Source organism: Dama dama, chromosome 24 (genome assembly GCF_033118175.1).
Source record: "Dama dama isolate Ldn47 chromosome 24, ASM3311817v1, whole genome shotgun sequence".
NCBI lineage: Eukaryota > Metazoa > Chordata > Mammalia > Artiodactyla > Cervidae > Dama > Dama dama.
Window position 1 is genome coordinate 22,836,773 of NC_083704.1, and position 23,724 is coordinate 22,860,496.

Below are 23,724 nucleotides of genomic sequence, written 5' to 3' on the forward strand. Positions count from 1 at the left end.
GTCTCATCAGACAACCATTTTGCCTTTTTGCACTTTTTTTTCTTGGGGATGGTCTTGATCACTGCCTCCTGTACAATGTCACAAACCTCTGTCCATAGTTCTTCAGGCACTCTATCAGATCTAATTCCTTGAATCTATTTGTCACTTCCCCTGTATAATTGTAAGGGATTTGATTTAGGTCATACCTGAATGGTCTAGTGGTTTTCTCTATTTTCTTCAATATGAGTCTGAATTTTGCAATAAGGAATTCATGATCTGAATCCACAGTCAGCTCCCGTTCTTGTTTTTGCTGACTGTATAAGCTTCTCCATCTTTGGTGGCAAAGAATATGATCAGTCTGATTTTGGTATTGACCATCTGGTGATGTCCATGTGTAGAGTCATCTCTTGTATTGTTGGAAGAGGGTGTTCTTCTGTTACTTCAGGTATCTCTTGACTTCGTTCTTTTGCATTCCAGTCCCCTATGATGAAAAGGACATCTTTTTTTGGTGTTAGTTCTAGAAGGTCTTGTAGGTCATCATAGAGCCGTTCAATTTCACCTTCTTTGGCATTAGTGGTTGGGGCATAGACTTTGATTACTGTGATATTGAATGGTTTGCCTATTCTTTCATTTTTGTTATTGAACCAAGTATTGCATTTTGAACTCCTTTGTTGACTATGAGGGCTACTCCATTTCTTCTAAGGGATTCTTGCCCACAGTAGTAGATATAATGGTTATCTGAATTAAATTCACCTATTCCAGTCTGTTTTAGTTCACTGATTCCTGAAATGTCTATGTTCATTCTTGCCATCTCCTGTTTGACCACTTCAAATTTACCTTGATTCATGGATCTAACATTCTATGGGCCTATGTAATATTGTAGCAACATGTAAAAGAATTTATTGTCATGGCAGTGATATAGGATGAATAAGGAAGGAAACTTGAGAAAATGAATATCTTTCAGTTGGTGGTTGGGGTGAAATGCCATGAATTTTTTTTTTTTTTAATTTCAATGACTCTTGCTAGCTAGAACATCAGTACTACTGGGAAACAAAAACACAAAACTGAACCCCTCCCGTCCCCTGCCTTTGCCACTGCACATTTGCACTTTATTAATGCTTCTGAGGTGCTGATGAAGTGAGAACAACTCTCAGCTCCCAGAAAGTGGGTATGTGTGCATGAGTCACAAGAATGTGGTCTGATGCAGATGATTAAGCCCGTGGCAAATGCAGAATTAAGTAACTCTGATAACAGAGCCCTGGAGCATCCTTCTTGGAGATTAAACCTTTCAGGCTTTTAGCAGCTGAGAGGTGCTGGGGATCGGAGATAGCTGGCTTAGAAAGGAAGGGAAGGGGGGGACAGATATTGGATGGGGACTGGAAGGAAAATGCATCACATTCAGGTTAACGTTCTTCTCTGATAGTGTCTGTCACCTGGAAAAGCAGTGGAAAATGTCCCATTATCTGCGGAGAGGACAGTGTGTCTGCCTGCTTCCTGTCTTTTGCTAGCTTGCTTTCGTACAGGCTGGGTTTTAATTTCATGTGCTGGCCTGTTCCTTCAGCTTGTCTGTGTATGAATTTTCATTCTCACTCAATGACTGATCCTGTTTTACAATGCCCTTCAAAATTCAAGAGGAGGGGGTCCTGTGCCTGGTTGGGAAGAAGGAGGACCAGGTCTCTCCTCTCTGCAGCCCTTTTCCTGCCCCTGTTCATTCAGTACGTACGTATTCTGCCCCTTCCTTGTGCTGGGCACAATGCTAGATGCTAGGGAGTAGGCAGATACGGTCTTTCCCTTCACGGAGCTTACATTTAAACACAGGATGTTCAGAACTGACTGCATAATTTACAGGGCCTGTTACAAAATAAAAATATGGGGCCCCTTTTTCAAAAATTATTAAAAATGTATTCCTTCCTTATTACTCCAATCCTCTTATCACTATGTGTGGAAATTGAGCAGCCTCAGAAGAGGAAGATGTCTTCCTTGACTCAGTGGGCCTACAGAAAGACAATTGAATGCAGATAAAGGCATGATAAATATTAAATAAATATTGTTTGCTTGAGACAAGCAGTTGGACCACACAGACATATACAGAATGCTCAATTTCTCTGAAAATATCTGGATGTAATCAAATATGATGATAGAAAGCTTTGTCATTCCAAGTTTTGCCTTGTGGAGTCAATGGATAGGCTTTGATCAATCTAGTTATTATTGGACTGAAAGGTCTTATAGAAAGCCTGTTTTCTGTATGTTAACATGGAGTAGAGAGGTTAGCAGTTTCCATAAAGCGACAGATAACCTAATGAAAATAATGATAGAATTAAGAATACAATAGGATGGCATCACATTTCCCAAAATGTCCTCTAGAACATTAGTTTTTAGAGAGAGAAATTTGACAGAATTGGTAATTTGACGAATCACTTTTAGAAATGCTTCATACTTTGCTCCCTCTTGGAGATTTACTATTCATATGAAAGTCCCATGACAGCAAAAAACCCTTAACACTTTTAGTACAATATTATTTTTAAAAAAAACTAGTTATTAAAATAACAAATAACTCTTTTAAAAAATAATAACTAGTAACTCTATCTGTTGATCAATAGGGATTCAGAAAAACATGCTTTGGGAAACGTTGGTAATATACTCCTAAACTTTTAAAATGGGTGGTCTAGGGACACAGGATCTGGATTTGACTCACAATCATGAACAAGTTACATGGCCACTTTGGACATTGTCTTCCCATCCATTAAATAATAACAATTATACAGATTAATTTGAACTGTGGTGTTGGAGAAGACTCTTGAGAGTCCCTTGGACTGCAAGGAGATCCAACCAGCCCATCCTAAAGGAAATCAGTCCTGAATATTCATTGGAAGGACTGATGCTGAAGCTGAAGCTCTGATACTTTGACCACCTGATGTGAAGAACTGACTCACTGGGAAAGACCCTGGTGCTGGGATAGACTGAGGCAGAAGGAGAAGGGGACGACAGAGGATAAGATGGTTGGATGGCATCACTGACTTGATGGACATGAGTTTGAGCAAGCTCCGGGAGTTGGTGATGGATAGGAAAGCCTGGCGTGCTGCAGTCCATAGGGTTGCAAAGAGTTGGACTGGACTGAGTGACTGAGTTGAACGGATACAGATGAAATGAGACGCTATGTCTGAGGAAACCTTATGTTAACTCTTAAGTCATCCTGAAAAGCTTAGTGGTTATTGAAACAGTTATTGAGATAAACAAGAATGGTTTTCTGTATTTGAAACTGGCTAAACTGAGTCCCGGAGAAATTAAGGAGGGAGCCTGAAGTTCCAGACATATTTAATGGCAATGGTAGTCAGTTTCCTGCTTCACAGTTCTTATCAAGAAGTATTTTAAACCAACTCTGCTTGTACATTTTAGTTTAGGAAAGAAGTAGGCTACCTCTTTGACAGGCATGCCCCATGGAACAGCTGGAGGCAGATGCTGGAATCAAAATGCCACCTTTCCTTTCCAGCTTTGACATCTGATGTTAGCAGGATGATGAATTCAGAGGTGGCAGATTTCAAGAGGATTTGTATCCTTTCCAGGTCAGCACACCCGATCACCTCTCTACTCAGAAAACCATCAGTGAGGTTGATTGTCAAGGGAAGGTGGCTTTTTTCTTTCATGAATGAAAGAACCTGGTGGGTTCTCTGAAATGTACCTTTTGGAGGGAGGGCAGAAACTTTGGAAAGGTGTGTTCTAGAAGAGAACACATCGTTTTGTCTTCCTTCTTTGAAGGAGACGCAGTGCAGAGTGAAAAACACAGAAGCAGGAATCAGAAGACCTGGTTCTTGGCGTCTGTCTTCGCCTAACCAGTTGTGCGATCCTTTTAGCAGCTCCTTTGCCCTTTGTGGGTGCACTTGTCCTATCTGAAAATGAGAGGTTGGACTAGTTGGAGAAATGTATGGTTTTTGTGTTTTGCCTTTGTGAATTTTCCATATCAGGATCACCTTTTTATTTTCAGCGTGTTTTTCTTTAAACAGATCCATTCTGTAGAAATTATTTTAAAGGGCCACATTACGTATTTCTGCAAAGGAAAAGTGAGCATTGTTGCTAGATAGTGAAGGTAACTAAAAACAAAACCAAAGCATGGTTAGGTGGTAAATGTTATGTTAATGTCTATTTTACCACAATTAAGATTTTTAAAAATCCAATGCAGAGACTATATAACTGTTAAAATAAGTAATCTCTTCCCTGTACCACTTCAAATCGTTCCTTCATCAATGACTATATGGTCTGAAAATGACTTTTAGCTTCATGTTTTAGTGCCAACCAGGATGCCATAATGTCATTTCTGGAGAGCCACACCATTTTAACAGAGGAACAGTTTAACTTTCTCCATCAAACTGTAGCCATGTAAACACCATCTCCTCCAGCTCAGGCAGTTCCTAATGGGTGGTCCCAGGATCCATGCCTGTGAGAACTTTGCCCAGCCTGGTAGAGGAGTCTGCCATCTGTATGGTAGTTGGTGTAACCTGGATTAAATCACTTCCTCCATTTGGAGTATCTTCTTACTTTTCTTTTCCAAACCTAAATCCCACCCACCCTTTGAATCCCACCTCCTTCAGAGAGTCTCCTGGAATTCCTGCAAAGTCAAATGATCCTTTCTACTTTCTCCCTAAATTTGTATTCTGTAGCATTTTAGATTGGGTTCCTTAGATGTGGAGCCTGAGATGAGACTTGGGTGCAAGTGATTTCTTGAAGGAGTACCCATCAGGAGAAATGTGTAAGGGATGAGGAGACCCAGATAGAGGAGGAGGAACCAGTGGGTAAAGTGGCAGCATGTAAAGTCTAGCCTTAGCCTGATCCACTGGCGGCTCTGGAATGAATCACACTGCAGAATTGTTCCCTAGATAAGATTGGGGGGCCAGCCTTTTACATCCTCATGTCAGTCACTGGCCTTGAGCTGTCAGGAATGGGGTAGAAAGTTAATCAGTGATGTGCTAAAACTGGCCTCAGAGGAGCCAGTTGTCAAAGTTTTAGGAATTGTATGAGCCACTATTAAAGTTATATAAATATAACTGAATAACCAGTAATAAAAACAATGGTAATCAGTGTTCAAACCTTATCACTTCCTACTTATTTTTTCTACAGTTTTCTTTTACCTTTGCTTTTTTGGTTATTTTTATCTATTTTATCTTTATGGTGGAAATACCATATCATGGAGAGCTACTGTGCATCTCCTCAAAACTCTGCATTCACTGATGTCATGTTGGTGGGAGTGAAATCAGCCATGGTGGGAGTATTTACACCACAGAAAGTGGCAAATGCACAAACTGGGGCCCTTCTCTCCCCTGCCACCAAAAAGATGACTGTTAAGCATTTGTCAGCATAGCACTGGGTATAATCTGGGTGAGGGAGCTCCCACCAATGGGGCAGGGACAGGGGTTTCGAAGCAGGAGTGATTGTCCAGAGGAGGGGGCAGGAGTGAGCCACTGGCAGTCAGTACTCATAGCAGCAGAGAGATGGAGCATGACCTGGACAAGTTGATCTGGACAGGTGCTAACAGCAAGTCATTTGATGTTTTATCCATGATCTGACCTGTGACAGCCTCTCTTTTGTTTATAAAAGTTTTCATGAAGGAGAAAGCAATGGAATAGAAACCTGGAGCCCTGGCTTCTGGTCTTGGCTTTGCTTCTACTTTGTTGTATGACCTTGGAAAAGCTCTTCGACATCTCTGCTCCCTCACCTATGGAACGAGGAATCATATGGTCTCTCAGGAGGCTTCCCGCTTTGCACAGCCTCAAAAGGTGTGATCCTCTTACCCATCTGGCCTGCACTGGGAGCATTACAGGAACCATGTCTCATTGTAGTACTGTAGGACCCAACACTCCAAAGTCTCCTCTCTGATCCCCAGGCTTAGATAGTAAAAATAGATAGCATTTATTGAACATTTACTGTATATGAGGTATTTTAGATCTTAGCTCATCTAATCCATGTATCAGCTCTGTGACAAAGGATTTATTTGTTCTTTCTATTTCACTGATGAGAAAACTGAGGTTCAGAAATATTAAGTGACTTGTTCAGCCACGTAGCTAGTAGATGGCCTCTTTGGGATCCCAGGCCCAGTCTGCTGGATTCTGGTGCATGTGCTTTCAATTGTTTCCCGCGTGCACTTATTGGGAAAGTATTTCTGTGTGACTCTTGCTGTATCAGGGTCCCCATCTGGAACCTAGAGACTAGTTGGTTCCACTCCTTTCCACTTACTCTCTGCCTTTCTCTCCCTGAACCCTCTTCTGGGTAGAATGAGCTGTAAGCCCTTTGCAGCTTGGGCCTTTGTAACTGTTAAATAAGCAAATGAAGGAGAAAGGCCAGGAGGCTGGAAGCCAGCTGTGCACTCCACCGTTTGTCTGGGACAACAGTGATGGGCAGAGGAGCAAAGAAGGCTGGTTTTGAGCGTTTCCTAGTGATGCCTGCCCAGGGGTGCTGCAGGCTCTGTGCTGTGATGGGGGCTACTGGGCCGGCACAGTGCAGCCAGGAGATGTGGGATTCACCCTTGACTTAGGAATGGCTCGGATCACCTGCACCCAGAAGGCCCAGCCTCTCTGTGAAGTCTGGTCCTGGACCATGTGTGGAGGGACCACAACTCACACTTACTCCTTGCCACCTGGAAACCTATAAAGCGCAACTTAGCCCCAGGCAAGGGGAGATTTTCTGTGCAGACCAACAAGCTTTTCCTTCTCACTGTTTCCCTCAGCCCCACACCCCCACTCCACATGACAGGAATCTGAGTCTCACCTCCCAGGGGTCTGACCTAAGGTCCCATCTCATTGTTTGAAGTCTCTTCATGTGTCCCTCATTTCCTTAGGCCTCTGCCACCCAACCTGGGTGTCTCCTCTGCCTGGCTCCCCATTTTACAGCAGACACTAATGCCTGTCTTGTGATTCTGCCAGCAGAGTAATTGAGGTCAGGGAGATCTGCCAAGTATACCTTTTGTTGGTTTTTCAGGAGGAACAATCTGTAAGTGATCACTGAAGGCAAAGGGCTGAAGAGATGGCTTCAGGAAGAGAAAAAAGAATGGACAAGGCAGTCTGTCTGCCCTGGATGGTAGAAATGAGTAGTGAGAGAAGCCATGCAGGCAGTTGAGACACCCCTAAACTTTTCTCTCCAGGATCTTCCATTTTATACAGTATTACCATCATTCATCCCATTGCTCAGGTCAGAAACCTGGGAGTCAGCCTCGACTTTTCTCCGTCACCTAGGAGTCTGGTTGTGGCATCGGTTCTCTGAATCTTTCTTGATGTCAGCCCTTCTCCATGGCCACTGCCCACTACCAAGGGCTTGCTAGCTCTTGCCTAGACTGGTTTAGCAGTCTCCTCACTGGTGTTGGTTATCCTGCTTCCAGCCATGTCCCCTACTCCCATCCTTCCCCACCTTGTGCAGAGTGTTTCTGGAATGTGCTCTTGACCTTGTCATGCCGGCCCCAAGTTAGAACCCTTCAGTTCCTTAATGGCTGCCTCCAGGATGAAGTTCAGAGTCGTTAGTCTTCTAGGCACAGCTCTTCTTGCTCTGCTTCTGCTTGACCCTCTGTACTGAGTGTCTCCAAGACCACCCTTCAGCCAGACAATTATCTAGAAGAGTTCCCAACACTCAGAAAAGCTGTTACTCCTGTGTTATAGTTTATTACAGCAGAAGGATAAGTCAGCTAAGGAAAAGTTGTGTGCAGGGGACCCCAGGGGGATACCAGGCAGAAGCTTCCAGTGATCTTCTCTCACTGGAGAGTCCTGCGGCAGCACTTCATTCTCCCAGCAATGATGTGCGGTCGCACATATGAAGTGTTGCCAGGCAGGGATGCTCACCCAAGTCTCGGGGTCCAGAGTTTGCATTGGGGGGTCCATTTCACAGGCATGGGTCACCCATATGACTGGACTTAGGAAGCAAACCCAGGCCTTCACTGTAAATTGCATTATTAGCATAGACTATCTGGTATGGCCCAAAGCCCCTGTTATACAGAGACCCTATTAGGTAGGATGTTCCAAGAGCTCAGAGGTTAGCACCTAAGAGCTGGTCAAGAATGAGTCTGTTTTCTGGAATGTGCAGGGTTGGAGCACCCCAGGCCTGCTGAGTGAACCCTTTATTGCACCTCCTTTAGACGCACATTCACCATTCTTTCCCATGCAGCCAGCCCTCCAGCTATTATCACTCAGCCTGCACTCTCATGCCTCTGTGCCTTTGTAGGCACTGTTCCTTTTGCCCGGCATTCTGCTGCGCCTCTCCTTCCGTAGCCTACCTGCCACGCTCTCACTCGTCCTCAAACTTCCAGGGAAGCATCCCCTCCCACGAGAAGTCTTCCCTGTTGCCCCCAGGCAGGTCGAGCTTCTCCCTCCCTCTGCACGCATAGCGCTCTGTGACTGTCTCTTGTTATCATGGGTCATTCAGTGCCTACTTCCCATACAGTAGGAAACACTGTATGTTCTTTTAGGGTGGAGAACACATAGTCCCTTAAAAATAATATTTATTTTGTGTTTTTCTGTTGATAAAAGTAATACTTGCTCAGGGAAGAAAAACTGGGGCAGTATGTTGCTTCTCAGGGCTTCCCTGATAGCTCAGTGGTAAAAAAAAAAAAAAAATCTGCCTGAAATGCAGGAGACTCAGGAGAACTCGGTTTGATCCCTGGTTCAAGAAGATCCCCTGGAGGAGGAAATGGCAACCCACCCCAGTATTCTTGCCTGGAGAATCCCATGGACAGAGGAGCCTGGTGCACTACAGTCCACGGGGGTCACAGAGAGTTGGACACGACTGAGCGGCTAAGCGTGCATGCACATTGCTTCTCAACATTTTCTCTCCAGTGCCTTCCTTTCACATGATAATCCTAGTGACTGTAGGGTCTGGACCTGCCTCGGCCCCTCAAGTTGCTGCCTGGTGTTGCCTCAATCTCTATAAGGATGTGAATGAGAGGGCTTCTCAGCTGTTTTCTCTCTCTCCTCCTTTCTCCTTTGTGCAGAAACATGGGGAATGGGCTGAGGACATAGAATTGAGGAACATGCAGGCCCTGTCCTGGGGAGCTCAGTGTGGTGGGGGAGACAGGCCCTGGACAGCTTACCGTGGTGTGAGGAGGTCACTGGCAACATGGGGGAGGAGGAGGAGGAGGTCGGGATGGAGTGAGGGAAAACTTCCTAAAGAAGTTGACATTTGGGCTAGGCCTTAAAGCAACTGGAGGGTTTTTCTCAAGGAGGGCAGGAAAAAGGTTTCCAGGCTAAGGTCATGGAACAAGGCGGTGACTGGCTATGCATGGCCTGTGCTGGCTGAGTTAAAGACTGAGGAGCACCCCCTTCCCCCAGAGACCCCAGCCGTCAGATATGATACACCACTTGACTTCCCTTTGATCTTAGGCAGGGGTTTTTCCCAGGGGACTGCCCTTGCTGAGCTGCTGGCCCCGAGTTCTGTTTTCGTCATGGGGTTTCTTTATTTTTTTTATGTCATTTGGCCCTGGATATGTGTGAAATCTGCAATTCAGGCTCAAAATAACTGGCTGATTAAAACCTAGTGAAACAAACAACAACAACAAAAATGGGGGGAAATGTGCACTGAAACAGATGTCGAGCAGCCCCAGGTAGCTTAGCTACATGCCAGCTTTAAGCCTATAAATGTATTGGCGGGCACCTCTTTCTGTTCTGAAACAGCCCTGGAGACCGAGCCAGTCAGTGCTATTCCATGCACCACATTTTTCACTTCAAGGGGTCTTTTGAGCAAAATGAGACCTGGAAGGGGGGGCAGCCTGTCATGCTTGAGATCGTAGTGAGACCTGTGTGTTCATGCCGGGAGCACAGTGTCCTACCTGAGTCTTGTCTTCTCAGTCACTCTCTGCTGCTCCCTGTCACTGCGACAGGACTTTTCACTCCTAATTCGGCAGCCTCTAGGAGCTTTGAAAAGATCACAAAGGCTTCCTAGGATATTTTTCCAATGTCAGTTGAGTTTGTAAATGTTGGTAAAATTACTGACTCATCCATGGATTTTGTGAGGATGTTGCTAAATCCAGTTCTGTTCTTTTCTGAGTTTTTCCTTCCCTCTGTGTTTAAATCCTGGTATTTTGAGCAGATACCTAACCTCTATTGCATCTCAATTTCATCTGTAAAGTGGAGGTGATTAGAGCACCTTTCTCATTGTTCTGGCAGGACTGAATGAGATTATATGTGAAAAGCACTTAGAACAGTAGTTGGCACATAGTTAAGTGCTAATAAGTGATTATGAGTATTATGATTACCTGTAGCTCTAAGTTACACTCTCACATCTATCCTATCTTAAACCCTGGAATACTAGGAAAATAGGAGATGCAGGAAGACCTGGGTTTGAGTCCTGGTTCTTCCACCAACTATTCTGTGACATTGGGTAAGTAATTTCTTCCTCCTGGGACTTGATTTGGTCATGGTAAAATGATGAGGGTGGATTAGATCAGGAATAACAGATATAGGAAGGGCATAGAGCTTCCAGATTTTCTCATTCATACAGCTCTCAAGGCAATCATTGTGAATTGATTAGATGGTACCTGATTTGAAATCTGTTTTCTGTCCCTGAATTAGGTGATGTTCCAGCTCTGATCATCTAAAATCTTAAATAAAGGGGTGCATGGAGCCTAATTTTCAGGTTCTACAAATAGTCCATCCCCTTCCCATGTAACTCTGCTTATTAAGTATGACATTAGATAAAAACTAACCTCCAAGAGGGACTCACTGTATCCCATTTAGCTGGGGATGAGCAGGTGCTTGCCTTACTGGATGCAGTATTTCCTAAACCTCAGTATTCTCTGCATAATATTCAAGGTAGTCTAGCTGAAGTTCTGAACACTGATTTTTAAGTCACATTTATAAATATTTGCATCTATATGTCCCCTTTTAGGCAAATGTGGACAGGGATTAGCCTCTGACCTGAAGGAGTTTATAGCTTTATAGGTAGCATTGAGGCTGAAGAAACAGTACCAAGTTGTATGCAATCAGCTGCTAAGTTTAGTACAAAAACACATGTTGTGAATCAAAGAGAGAGAACACAGCATGGCAGACTAATAACTAATAATAAAATAAATCATAATAATAAATAAATAAAATAAATAAATAAATTAAATAAAGACTGATAACTAATCGGTCACTGCAGACTTTCCTAGTAAGCTCAATAATCCTTTTCCGTGTGGAGTTCCAGGCAGCCACTACCATGGGTCAGAGCTGGCATGTGTAGTAAAATCTATGTGTGCTCTGAGTTGGTTAAAATCTGTAAAGCTAGCTTCTGTAACGGATAAATCTCAACGTCTCAGTGACTTTTTGCTTTTTAGTTGCTCAGTTGTGTCCGACTCTTTGCGATCCCAGGTACTGTAACCCACCAGGCTCCTCTGTCCATGGGATTTTCCAGGGAAGATTAATGGAGTGGGTTGCCATTTCCTTCTCCAGGGGATCTTCCTGACCCAGGGATTGTACCCGGGTCTCGAGTCTCCTGCACCTCAGGTGAATTCTTTAGCACTGAGCCACTGGTGAAGCCCATAGAACCCAGTATTTACTTCTAAAAATCAGCTGCATTCATGGAGGAAAAATTCAGATTTTATAAACTTGATACAAAATGTTACTAGTTATTTCTTTTTTTTGAGAAAAACAAATCAAATCAAAAAGTTCCCATTTGCATGATACCCTCTTACATAACAAATTATCAGACACATTTGTACATATGGTATACTATCTTCTTAGAATGTTTTTATAAGTAACAATGTAAGCACAATAAATATAAGCACAATAAAAGTTTATTTCAAACTCACGTTGAATTGGTAGGGAAGTCTGTTCCATACAATCATTCAGGGACCCAGGCTTCCTCCATCTTTGTGACTTGGCCACTCCTTGAGGCCTGTTGAGTCCTTCCCATTCAGCCATAGATGGGGAAAGAGTGAGTGAGGACCATGTCTGAGAATTCTGTATAGGTTAGGCCTGGGAAAGGCATCCACTACTGTGCTTACATTTTATTGGCTAGAACTCAGGCACATGACCACACCTGACTTCAGGGAAGGCTGGGAAAGACAACTGTGTGCCCAGGAGGGAGGGAAGAGATGCAGATATTGGTGGGCTCTAGCAATTTCTGTCTTGTACCCTGGAATCACAGGAACTCCCTTCCAAAAGTGTGGAGTTGTCAGAGAGGGCTCTAAGAAGGGCTCTGAAAAGATGTATATGATTTAAATTTGTCCAAAACAGTAGGGAAGGTCTTTCAGACAGAGTTAAAAGCAGGAATAAAGTGGGAACCAGTTGGCCTTATAGGCTGAGATAGAAAGGAGACAAGATAGGCTGGACTAAAGGTTTGTGGGAGGAAATCCTGCATGGATGGGAACAAGTGACGGTGGATCCTTGAATGTGATGACATTTCCTCTCTAAATAGCAGAAATTTGGACAAGTGTTTTGTTGTCAGCAGAAGCTATGAAAAAGGTAGCAGTCAGTGGTCTGATTCTTTCAGCTTCTGTTTTTTTTTCTCTTCTGGCCATCCTTCAGTGACCTATTTAAAAACACCACCCTTTCTCAAGTTTCCTCAAAACCCTTTCTTTAATGGTGTAAAGAGAATTCCCAATGAGAAGAAAGTGAGTGGGGAGAGCTGGGAACACTAGTTCTTAGCCCCACTTTGCAAATTTCCCTGCTTGCATTTATTATTTTGCACTAATTATTCACAGAGAGCCTTGCCCTTTGTGGGTTCGCATTAATTTAGATTGCTTTTGAAAAGCAATCAAGGAGGGAATTAAGTGATCATACATCAAAAAAAAAAAAAGACATGGCAGCAAAGAGATGGGATGTGCTTCGCTGTAACTGGCCATGTCAGGCTGCTGTGAGCCTTGCTCTAAGCCCAGGGGATATTGACAGGTGCATCTCAGCTCTCTTGGGACCTCTGTGGGCCCGTCTGTCACACTGGTCAGTATCTCCATGGATCAGATTATAGAGGAGGAAAGAGTTGTAGACAGGTGATCACTGGACTAAGACTCGTTCCTTTTCTGAGCCTCAGTTTTTTCATCTGTAAAATGAAAAGGTGGGTTAGTGATCTTTCAGGCTCCTCCCTCTAGGTCTGCAACTTTCTGCCAAAGTTTTTTTGAAGACTTATAGTTATGCAACATTACAGATGGACATATAGACTACCTGCTCCTACTCCACAAGGTTTTACTTGTTCAGTGTTTTCCTGGGCATTAATAGGAAAAGGAAAGTGAATTAATATTTCTGTCTCTCTCTCCTGCTTCAGTTATTCAGTGCCCTTGATGTAGGCTAGGGATTTCTCAGCTGTTTGTTTTTTTATTTGGGAGGTCTTTGAAAACCTGTGTTTGTAAAGTGTCATATACACACATACAGATAAGCACGTTTAATAAGTATACAGTGTGACCCTTACTTTTATGATCATTTTATTATGTCCTCTTTCCCCTCCCTTGACCGTCTTTTAGTTTGGGATGGATGCTGAAGGAGATTGGAACAGGAGTCCCAAATCGATTGCTTCCATAGGCATCTGGCAGGGAGTTGTTTGCTAATCTCCATTATGGTTAATGCGAAGATTTGCAAGTGTTCTGAAGGCGTCACTGATTGGTATAAGCCTCATCTCACACACGCATGGATGAGATTTCCAGGGAGCAGACATCCAGTGAAATGAGGTGGAGGCCCTGTTGGAGAGGGTGGCAAAGGAGAAGGAGACCCGAGGAGGAGAGTGAGGTGGAATGGAGCACATGCTGGCAGAAGGAGCAACGCAGAGAAAGAAGCAGCAGAGCCTAGATTCATATAAACCACGGAGTGGAGGTGGGGGTCACGGAGGGTTGTGTGTTCTGCAGGGAAGAGAGAGGATGGGGAGGACCAGGGCTGAGACAGCCCACTGGATTTGTGATTAGGAGGGTGATGAAATGATGCTTCTTTGAAGAGGTGAAAGGGAGGTGATGTGTGGAGAGAAAAATGGATGCAAAGCACTTGGCATCGAGTTTGTATGTGTGCTGGTGTGGTTCACCCCCTGATTACCTCTCACCTACCCTCAGTTACTGGATGACAATGATTAAATCCTGCCCAGCCCCTTCCTCAGTTAATCTACCAACTGGCTCTTTGCTTCCACATTTTATCTGGGAAGCACGTTGCCTTTTAGAGAGATTGGCATTAAAGCTCTTTTCGTTGAAGAGAAAGTAAGATACAGAGAGAATTTAGTACCCACTGCCTGTAGAAAGGTCTAATTAACCTTGCTCTGGGGCTGTCCACGTGACAAGCTGCTCCTCTCTAGAATAACAGATGCCCCTGATGTTTATTCAAGAGCAGCTTATCGATTGGGATGACTCAAATTGAGTAGATTTCAATAACTGGGAATAAACATCTACTTTGGGCTACCTAAGGACACAGCACACATTTAGCTGAGGTTCCTGCTTTCCCCACACATTTCGCTGAGGTTGTCCAAAGAACAGATAAGTGGGATAAGTGATACTTAAGCTTGCAGAGTTATATGAGGATTAAATGAGATTTTCTATCTCACAAACAGTGTCATCTCTGGCATGTAGCAGGCATTCGATAAGAGGTGGTATTGATGATGCTACAAGCAAGCATTTATTGAGTGTCCCAGGTGCTGTTCCGGGATGAATAATACAGGATTCCTGTTCTCAAGGAGCTGGCAATGCAGCAATAAAGAGAGAGTCATATTAATAATACTCAGGACATGATCACAAGGCGGTGTGATAAACACTGTAATAGAGGGGCACTCTGAATTCTGTTAGAACACAGAGGCGGGGACAGTGGATTCTCTCTGGGAAAGACAGACAAGGCTTCCCTGGAGGAGGAGACTCTCAAGTTAGACCTTGCAAACAGAAGAGCGGAGAAGAGACATTCCTGGCAGAGGACACTGCAAGTCCAAGGGCAGTGAGGTTGGAGACAGCTTGGTGCTCTTTGAGGACGCATCCACTGGTATGGTGGGGCGTGAGTGAAACAGACTTGGTGACTGTTTGTACCAGCCCCAGCATTTGAGGGGTGACGGGGTTGGAGAATGAGGAGCTGTCTGGTGTGGTTGGAAAGTGGAGTGCTCTCAGCACCCTACCGCCCTGAACCCCGTGTGCTGGCCCACTCCCTGCTCTTTCATCCAATCCTCCTGGGAGCCTTTTGGGAAGGAGGGGATGGGGCAGAGCTGATTCATACCTTCTATCTGGTAGGGGTCTTTCTGCAGCTGGGTAAAGGCTCTTGGGAGGGGAGATGCAAAGGTAAGGAGCCAGGCCAGAAGGAATAAGCTCGCTCTTCTAATCTCTCCCGCATAGCAACTAGCTCCCTCTTTACTATTTGTTTCTATTTGTTAGACCCTGGGTCTCCAAGTGTCTTTTACATTGTAGCCAAGTCCTCCCTGAACTTTTAGGGGCTCTACCTAGCTCCCATCTAGACCACCACAGGTGGTCCCCAACAGGGCAGAATCTGTGCCTGCATGTCTAATAAGAAGAAGAACAACATCAACAACAGCCTCCATTTATTGAGCAGGTCTTTCAGGTACTGGGAGATTTATATGTTTGACTGATTCAGTCCTCATGTTAAGACCTTGAGGCAAGGTTATCCCCATTGATACATGAAGAAACTGAGGCTCGAAGAATTTAAAATTCAGTGTTGAAGGTCATACAGCTAGTAACTGTTGCAGTTCAAATTAAAGTGAAGTCTTGTGCAAAGACTGTATTTTTAATTCCTGTGCTATGCTGAGAAATAAATCATTCCAATTTATCAATACTGGTCTTTGTTAAAAGCCATAGCTCAGCAGTGCATTACCACGTTTCTTCCTCACCTCGGCTACAGCGTCACTTCGCTTATAATCTCTGTACGTGAATTAATTGACTGACTGAACTGAGGACAGGGCTGGAGATTCAGGGGCTGCACTACCCGGGTACCGGGACTAGTGTCCTTTTCTTCCTCGCCCAAGGAGTGGATGGAAACATCTGCAGAGGATGTTTTTCAAACAGCCTCTGAAAGCAGTCTGCTGAGCAACAAAGAGCCTTTCAGAGCACAGCTCCTGAGGTGAGGGGCTCGAAGGGGTGTGGGCCTCGCAGACCAAGAGCAGAGCAGGAGGGCCTGGAGTTGCCTCTGCCTAAGACTTGCTAAAGAGGATTGAATTTCATCTTGGGGTACTGCTGTGGGGCTGAGGGGCCAGGGCTGGGACTGGGGGTGACAGCCCATGAGAGGGAGAAGGTCTTTAGGGAACATTACAGCTTGTGTGTGTGTGTGTGTGTGTATGTGTGTGTGTGTGAGAGAGAGAGAGAGAGAGAGAGAGAGAGAGAGAGAGAGAGAGAATCTGTTTCAGTACTAGAACACAACTCTGTGGATGTGGAAAGGCATTCGAAACTAGTTTCCCAGCAAAATATATGTTTTTAATGAAGAATAGTTTTAAACTATAAAAGTAATACCTGCTTACTGTAAAAATTCAAATATCAAGATATATAAACTTTTAAATAAAACACTGAAAGCTCTTGCCACCCACCATACGTCCTCACTGTTAACATTGTCGATGCAGTCTCCCGGACTGCTCTGTGTGTGTGTGTGTGTGTGTGTGTGTACAGTGTTTTAGATACATAATTAAATGTTTGTGTCCTAGATATGTAACTGCAGTGGCTAAGTTTTGTTGAATGCTTACCTTGTGCCAGGATTTATAGTAAGTATGAGGTTGTTCTTTATTTTCATGACCTCATTTCATTCTTATATTTCTGTGAAGTTTAGATATCATGATGCCCATTCACAAGGTGGGGGAAATGAGACTTAGTGAGGTCCTTGGGGCGAATGGGGGTGGGTGGGTGGAAATACGACTGCAAGGTGCATATGCTTCCCTGCTGGTCATGTTCACGTTGTTTCCTGGCCCCTTTACCATCTTCTCCTTCTCTCCCAGTTCTTCCAATAAGAAGGCATGCTTTAGCATAAGGATTGATCATCACTGGGTGAGTTTGGTAGGCAGTATAATGCCTCCCCCCGCGAAAGGGCCCTGGTTCCCCAGGAGACTATGTTGCTCACATGGCAAAATTACTTTGCACATGTCATTATGGTTAAGATCCTTGCATTAGTTTCTCAGAGGTACCCTAACAAAGCACCAAAAAATGAATGGCTTAAAAGAACAAAGATTTGTTGGCTCACAGTTCTAGAGGCTAGAAGTTGAAAATCAAAGTGTTGGCAGGGCCGTGCTCTCCCTGCCAACTTTAGCAGAGGATCCTTTCTTGCCTCTTCTGGTTTCTGGTGTTTGCCGGCAATCCATGGCATTCCTTGGCTTGTAGACACAGCACTCCAGTCACATGGCTGTCTTCACCCCATGTGTCTTTACATTGTCTTACCCCCGTGTATGTCTGTCTCTGTGTCCAAATTTCACCTTTTCATAAGGATACCGGTCAACTTGGATCAGGGTCTACTCAAATACCTCATTTTAACTTTACTTCAGTAAGACCCTATTTCCACTTAAAGTCACATTTGGGGCTTAGGACTTCAACATATCTTTTTGGGGGGCACAGTCCAACCCATAAAAAAAGTGGAGATTATCATGTAGTATCTGGGGAGCCCAGTCTAATCACATGAGCCCTTAAAAGCTGAGAGCTATCTCTGGCTGTGGGCAGAAGAGAGGTGCCCAGAGGGGAAGTTAGAAAGATATGACCCACTGCACCACCCCTGGCTCTGAGACATAGGGCCTGTCCAAGGGCAAAGACTAGATGACAAAGACTAGGCTCCCCGGTTGACAGCCAGCCAGGAAATGGTGACCTCAATCCTCCAACCACAAAGAACTCGATTCTGCCACAATCACGATTCAAAAGGAGATGGATTCTTCCCAGAATCTTCCCATAAGAGCCCAGCCAGCCAATACCTTGACTTTAGCCTTGTGAGACTCTAAGCAGAAAGCTAGCTGGGTCCACCTGGACTTGTGAGCCTCAGAACTGTGAGATAATAAATCCATGCTTATTAAGTTGCTGAGTTAGTAGGAATCTGTTCTAGCAGTAATAGAAAAGGAATAGTTACCTTCCCATTTCCCTGGCCCTTCAGTGCCTTAAGCCAAAGACTTGGTGATAGGAATTCTTGGGACCTCATGTTTACTTTCTTGGGTCTTTGAATAATACTGTCACCCCATTCAGAATGTGATATTTCCCAGTGCATTTCTCACAAAATTTCACTTGCTTCTCCCAGGAGCCCTGTGAGATATAGGGATATTATTCTCCCCTTTTACAAGGCAGGAAACCATGTGCTTTAATAAAGGAAGTGATTTGCTCAAGGCCTCACAGAATTGGGATTGCAAGCCAGGTTTCCTGCTTCCAAATCATAGGTGCTTTTTGCCACAGCCCATGGCTGACTCTGTTTCCCCAAACACCTGATGTCTGGACCCAGTTACAGCTGTCTGATGGCCTGGGCCCTGTGTGAGAGTGTGAATTTCCTTTTGGTGAGAAATGGTCAAGCAGAAGCTGGTGGACAATTTACTTGGGATGCTGAGGAAGGGATCCCTGCTATCTGTGGAAGGATGCTGGCAGGTGCCTCCTGATGCCCTTTTCAATTCAGGATCTAAAGTGGCAGGTGGGATAAGCTTCTGGTACCGCAGTTCGGATGAGAGAAAGCTCCTTGGAACTTGCCTTGGCCTGGAGAAGATCTGCAGAGGAGGCTGATCTGCGCTAGGACTTGGAGGGAATGGCTGTGTTTAGATTTCCGGCGTGATTGCAGGGCATGCCACTTGCCCACGCCTTCTGATTCCAGTTCCTTTGATGAAACTTTCAGGCAAGAACTGGGTCAGACCTGAAGTGAGCAGACCTCATGGCCTCTGGCCGCCCTCCCCACCCAAGTCCATCGTGGTGGCTGAGGGTACACCCTGCGGTTGCACCCAAAAGAACAGTGGTGGGAGAGCAGAGGGGTAAGGGAGACACAGGCAGGAAATAGCTTCCTGCCCAGCCTGGCTTCCTGTGGCTTCCCTGCTAATCCGCTGTAACTCTTATTAACTCTCTTTGTCTTTCTGTGGGTGGGAACCAAATGGCCTGTCTTTTGAGGGCAGCTGCCCTCCTATTAAAGGCTCCTTAGCAATCTTCCACTTGTGCTTCTTGAACCTGGGGCATCCCCTCCTCAGTCTTGTCCCCTGCATGGCTGAGGTGACATAGAGTGTACCTTCCCAGGCCTGAACTCCCTGGATCTGGAAAGTTCCCTCACTCTTGTCCTTCCTCCCACCCGTTGGAACGCCCTTCAGTTTAAGAGGTCTTTCTAGCCCCCGTGCCACACACCATGGGGATGGCTGGAAACGATGGCCTCGCAGGCTTCAGCCCAGGAGGCAGCCCGGTGATGTGGACAAAACTGGGTATTTATTAAGCACCTCCTGTGTGCCTGGCCATGTGAGAGGACTCAGGGGCACAGCACTGAACAAGACAGCAGAGGACCGTGTCCCAGCCCTGGTGCCGCCCCTGCTGGTGGCGTGGCCCTGAGCTCGCCGCACACCTCTCTGTCTCAGTCACATCTTGCAGTGACTGACTACAACACTTTGTAGGCGTGTTGTAAACCGTAAGCTCTGTGGAGGGACTACTGCTAATTCTTATCCCCTCTCTTCATTCTTTCAGTTACTTCATGAGGTAGGCACAGCAGCAGTTCTTATACCCATTTTACAGGTGAGAAATCAAAGCCTCCCAGGGGTTTAAGAGCAGGAACAGGAAGAGGAACTAAATATTCAGCTACTTAGCTGTGGCTTGATTCTATTTTACTGTGTACTGTTGCCCAGGAGTTCGCCGGTGATAGTGTTTAGTGACATTTTCAACAGCCACAGCATTCATAACCTCACATTCGTCAACTGCTTACCATCTGTCAAATTTTGAGCTAAATCCTTTACATGCCTACTGTTAGTCCCACTTTCCTGATAAGAAAATTGAGGCTCGGTGAGGATAAGTCATTTTCCCAAGGTCACTTTTCTATGAAGAGGCAGAGTCAAGGCTCAGATGTGTCTGACTCCAGAGTCTGGACTTGTAACCTCTGTGCTATTGGTTATCCAGCTGATCATTTCAACCTGGCATGCCCCAAAATAACCAGAAATTATACAAGAGAGTAGGAAGAGGGTAGACTGGCAGTAATCACAACCCTTCTCACCACCCCCGAGAGGTATGCCCCGTTCAGTGGAGACTGTGGGCATCAGGAGGGATGGCTTCCTGAAGCTGAGATTTATTGGGAAAGTGCATCTTCAACAGTGGGCAGGATTGGAAGCTCAGAAGAGCAGAGGCTGGTATGAATAGAGGACTTGGGGAAGGAAGGAAGACAAGGAGGGAATTCTGGCTGGTGGGTGCATTTGGGGGAGCAGTAGAGATAAGATGGGCTTTACCTGCAGCAAAGGAGCTGAAGTTTGTTCCAGCAGCTGCAGGCTGCCCACACCATAGCCACCAAAGGAAATTAATACCCAGAGATGTTTCTGGGTCTGGGAAGGAACAAAGATCATACCCTTTTTGTTTCTCAGTCTGGGCCTTAAAACTAGAGAAAAAGAGGAGCAGAGCTGCTTTCTCCTAGAGTCAGGGGGGAGGAAGAAAAGTAGAGGGGACCCAGGCCTAGGGAGGGGTCGGGAGAGCCGGGCACGGCAGCACTGATTCTGTGAGTCTAGAAACTCACATGCTGCACCCTGTGTAGCAGTGTGAAGTTGGAATATAGATTCCTCTCTGGGCCTCATTTTTCTAAACTGTGACTCAACAGATGTATCAGTAAGAATCACTGGTTGCAAGTGACAGAAACATTATTCAAATGGTGGAAAACAAGGATTTATTGATTCATGTGATTGGAAAGTTCAGGAATAGTTCTGATTCTAGGGATGGTTGGATCTGGAGGTTCAGATGGTATCATCAGCTGCCTACCTGTCTCCATCTTTTGCTCTCTTCTCCACTGAGATGCCTTGGGTCACAGACAGGCTCACCCTTCAGGATCTCAAGGTGACTGCCAAAATCCCCAGGCTTACCTTCTACAGGTCTTGCAACCCACAATAGGAAAGCATCTGTCAGAAGTTCCTACAGAAGCCCTAGGGCAGACTCACTGGTCTGCATGGTCTTGTGGCTGGGAATGCCTGCCTCTAAGTCACCAGACGGGGTCACATGATCTCCCCTAGAGTTGAAGAGCGGGTTAGTCCCACAGAAATCACATGGAGGGAGAATGGGAGGGGATGATTTCCCCAGAGCAACATAGAAGGGCTGATCCCAGAAGACGGGGGGATGAATGTTAGGCAGGCAAAAACTGCAGAAGCCCTCCTCAGCATCCAAGGGCTGACCTGCCTGTCTCTGAATGAAGCCGCTGACAACGGGAGCCCTCTGAACCGTGTTAGGGTCCTGGAGCCCTTTGAGACTGCCACAAAAGCCGTGACACGTGCCCCCCTACCCCCAGAAAGACACACAGAACTCCATAGGTACTGCCGGTTTGGTCTCCTGCCTCCCCTAGATCTCCAGTTGGCTACACTGGCCTCTAACTGTTCTCACCACGCTACTTCCCTCCAAAGGGCCTTGGACTCGCTGTTCCCTCTGAGTTAATGTCACCCCTGTGTATGTTCTCACTGCATCATAAACCTGTCCTTAGTACCTAATTCAAGAGCAGTTTAAAATTTTTTGTATGGTTATTTGGCTAATATCTGTCTATTCCAGCAGAATGGAGACTCTGTGGAGGAGGGAGCTGATTGGGTTTCCCTTTACATCTGTAGTACCCAGTAGAGTGTCTGGCACGTAGTCGATGCTTGTTAGTAGACAGATTAATATTTACCTTTAAAGATGTGATTTTTCCCTGAGTGGTCTTAGTGGCATACACCTTCCTAGAGTCAGTCTCTGAACCTCATATTAAAGAACCTAAAGATAAAAAATGGAAAAATGAAGGCATTGGACAGTCAGCTCACTTAAAGCAGGGCCTTGCAAATGAAGACCTCCCCCTTACTTGGACCAGATTTTCTGATAATCTAGGGGCCACTGACTTAAGTTGATATCTTCTAAGTGGAGTGCCGTGGATGATTAGTTTGGGTGAAACTGTGGTCAAATATTAATAAATTTGGGAAAGACTGTCTCATCTAATATATCCTCCTCCTCCTGGAAAGTTACACCATGCATTAATAATAGTAATATATTTAAAATTATCATTAGTGTAAGTATCATTTATCAAGGACTTACTGTGTGTTAGGTCCCTTACTAGGTCTTTCATATGTATTTTCACACGTCATCTTATAATGTTGTTGTTGTTTAGTTAGTAAGTTGTGTCCGACTCTTTGTGACCCCATGGACCATGGGATTCCTCAGGCAAGAATACCGGAGTGGGTTGCCATTTCCTTCTCCAGGTGATCTTCCCAACCCAAGGACCAAACCTGTGTCTTCTGCATTGGCAGGTGGATTCTTTACCGCTGAGCCACCATAGTCTTATGCAATAGATGCCCTCGTCACCCCATGTTACAGAAAAGAATGCTTGCATGGATTAAGAACCCCAGATTATCTTCTAGGAAGTGGTAGATATGGAACTCAAATCCCAGTGATCTGATAGGTGTCCAGTCTTCTTAATCACTGAAGACATGAGAAATCCTATGGGGGAAACACTTTACCTTTGTGTAATATATATTTGTTGATAATGGAACCCCTTTTCTCTGCAAACACTTGGAAGACCTCAAGGACTGCACCTGTAATTTGGGACATGCTGGTGAAGTCTTAATTCGTGTTGAGTAGGACTGAGACCCGAAGAGTGTACCTGGCACGGACTCAATTCCACAAATATTTCTAGTGCACCCCTTGTGCCAGGGTTGGTGCATGTGGGCACACAGCCACATCTGCATTGCCCAGAGCCTGCTCCTGGGCTGCTCCCCCAGGAGCCTGTCCCCACCTTTTCCCAGGACATCCATTATCTAGTGGGGGAGACAGATCAATGCATAGGAAATCATAATAAAATGTACAAGATAGACTGAGAAGTGCTATGTAAATTCTGAGATAAAAGCAATTTTTAAAAAAATTGACTAAAATTAATTTTGGTTTGGGATTTAAGCTCATGCCTAAATGGTGTTGAAACATCTGGATGCTGGGCAAGTTCTGATGTCTGGCTGACAGCAGTGAGCAGCCATGTGTTCCGAAGCACCCCAGGGAATTCCTGCCCACCTGCCCCACAGGGTGGGGAGGGACGTGGGAATGAGTTGCTGACTCAACATACATCCTCAGGCTGTGACGCCAACCACGCTTGGGCAAACAGACGTCCATGTGCATAGAACGCCATCTCCCACTGCCCCTGCCCACCGTCCCCCAGCCCACAGAAGGAAGCCTTACTGGTGTCCAGAGTTGCCAGATCACTCCCATTTCCCCAGATGACTCACCTGAGTCCCCAGGGACAAGCATAGGTTTTTTTCATTTCACTGACCTGGGGTTCCTCATCCATCAAATGGGAGTAAAGATTCCTCCTCAGGAAGTGGCCGGAAGGATGGGGAGGTGGGGGGCAGGGAGCAGGGCAGGTCCACACAGAATGTGTGAAGCTGCTGAAGCGTGACAGGCGGCAAGTTGGAGGAGCTGGAAGATGTTCAGTGCTTAGAATGTCACTTGTACATTGTACAAGTTGTACCTTCCTCTGGGGCGCATGCTGCCAACCTCCAGGTGTTGTTTATTTCTTCTCCCCCATCACTTTCTCCACCTGGGACTATTCCAGTCCACTGAAACTGCCCCTTCGCTCAGCTGTTTCTCCTCTTGGTCAGTAAGCTGCTTGGTGCAGGAGCTATTGTTCATTACCTTGGATATCCTGGTAGATGTCAGCGACTCTCCAACAGACACTCCCCTGGAGGGGTCAGTTGTTTCACTGGCAGTGCCCCCAGACCATCTAAACAAGG

At 45.4% G+C, this 23,724-nt stretch overlaps 1 protein-coding gene across 3 annotated transcripts in view; it reads left to right on the forward strand.

Moving 5' to 3' along the window:
- SRGAP3 (SLIT-ROBO Rho GTPase activating protein 3) overlaps nucleotides 1-23,724 on the forward strand; it is a 247,967-nt gene that overhangs the window by 49,676 nt on the left and 174,567 nt on the right. The gene's annotated exons all lie outside the window — the stretch shown is intronic.